This window comes from Cucurbita maxima, unplaced genomic scaffold, assembly GCF_002738345.1.
Source record: "Cucurbita maxima cultivar Rimu unplaced genomic scaffold, Cmax_1.0 Cma_Scf00008, whole genome shotgun sequence".
Taxonomy (NCBI): domain Eukaryota; kingdom Viridiplantae; phylum Streptophyta; class Magnoliopsida; order Cucurbitales; family Cucurbitaceae; genus Cucurbita; species Cucurbita maxima.
The window spans coordinates 4,989,011-4,991,246 of record NW_019272024.1 but is presented as its reverse complement, the minus strand read 5'-3'; positions in this window follow the sequence as shown (position 1 = coordinate 4,991,246).

Below are 2,236 nucleotides of genomic sequence, written 5' to 3'. Positions count from 1 at the left end.
ATAGGTTATTTTGAAGAGTAGGACTCAGTTCCACATACAAGTGTAATTGACATACCTATGAAGCATTATCAAATAGAGGCAGAGCCTCTAGACAACAAGATTCTTGAAACTACCTTAATGGTAGTAGTGATCGTGTCTTGCAAACAGGTAAAGCCAGCAGGAGACATAGTGTGCCATATGGGATACCTAGACATAGGACTTTACGCATACCTGTAGGGGAGGAATTATCCCCAGAGCTTGAGGAAGGCTTGCCACCACACAAAGGCTTATAATAAGTTTCCTAGGATCCCGTACAAGAACCTGTAAGGTTTACATGCTCAATAGGGCTTGTGAAAGGGTATTTCTAAGAGAGGAAGCATGACAGGATGAGCCATAAAATTTTATGGGAGCTAGCCTTAAGGTGAATGCAAAGGACTTATGCAATGATCACCTACTCCTGAACAACCCATAATTAACTCAGATGAGTCTTAATACTCAAGTAAAGCTATGTGGCAGAGCGTCACGCTAGGAGAAAAGGCTTGAGTTGGTTGTGTAGGAAGTAATATGAAGCTATTTTTGGTGAGACAATAAAACTATAAGGGTCTTGGCAAGATAAGGTTACCTTCAGAGGAGGGCTAGAGAGAAGGGCATAGCAAGATAAGGTTACCGTCAGAGAAGGGTTAGAGAGAAGGGCATATCGAAGACTTCTTTTAGGAGACGTTATCGGTATTAAAAGATTTTTGTATGTCGTACAACTTGATTAACGCGTTATAGAGTTTTAAGGATTAGACTAATCGAGTATTCATAAGACTTTCTTGATGTCATCATCATTGTCATCCTTGACGCTTCTAACATACACCAAAATGGAGTTCGTTCATAGGAAATCAAAGGCGCTGCACAAGCGTGGCATTGAGCTAGGGGATCAAAGGCGATGTAGAAGCATGACTGGAGACTATAGAGACGACCCTGCAATATTTGAGTTGCCCTATATGGTATCTAGTATATTATGGCATGTACATGCCGAGAGACATGACACATTTTAGAAGAACATCGCCCTAAAGATACTCAATATTGAGGAAGAGCTAGAAACGTAGTCCCAGTCTAAAGGTGTTCACTTAACAAAGTTTGCATCTGAGTTGGTAAGTGCAAATAAGGTAAAGATAAACCACATCATTAAAGGTTCCAAAGACGATATCTAACGCGTGAGATAATGATATGAACCACGACCAAGGAATTTCCATACCTCAAGGTCCAATTACAAGGACAAGAGCTAAGAAGCTACAACAAACCTTATACAGTTATATTCAAGCTATGGTGAGTTCATCAAAGGAAATTCTAGAAGACGTTGGAGACCTCCCTTATATGTTGTGCAAAGTTGAGCTTCAAGAAAGAGATGAATTAAATGCACTTTAAGTTGCATTTAATAAACTCCACTGAATTTATGAAACTAGTCGAAGGAAGAGTCAATACGCACATTTTATTAATTGCAATATTTAATTATAGTTTAAATATTTGTTTGTCATATGGTCAGCTCATCAAAGAAAATTCTAGAAGACGTTGGAGACCTCCCTTATATGTTGTGCAAAGTTGAGCTTCAAGAAAGAGATGAATTAAATGCACTTTAAGTTGCATTTAATGAACTCCGCTGAATTTATGAAACTAGTCCAAGGATGAGTCAATAAGCACATTTTATTAATTGCATTATTTAATTATAGTTTAAATATTTATTTGTCATATTTAAGCTAGTTTTAAATATAGAAGTTAAGTATATTGTGTTACTATATTCCACAATTAACTAGTCATTTTAACCTGGAAGTTATGAGTATTTTTCATTTACTAGCCCATTTAATAACTAGTTATATATCACATAGATTAAGATTGTAAGGGCTATATAAAGCCTTCATTTCTTTGATTAGACATCAGATTTTGGAATTAAGAATAGAATTTCTATTTTAGCTTTGTTGAGAGCTAAACTTTCTTTGCAAATTCTTGTGTTTAGAACTTGCATGTAGAGTCATTCAAGTGGTATTGATCAAACCTCTTGTGGAGTGATTCGAATCACGAGTTTAGAAACGAGTTTTCTTAACTCTTGATCTTGATCATCAAGGTAATCCGTTCCATACTTTTCCTTAGGTTGATTTTTCATATCATTTGGTATGAGAGCTTCAAGCTCAAGATCGGATATATGTTTCATTGTGCTTATCTCTTTTAATTCTCTTATAATTTTTTTTTCTCAGTTTGTGTAGAATGTTCATGT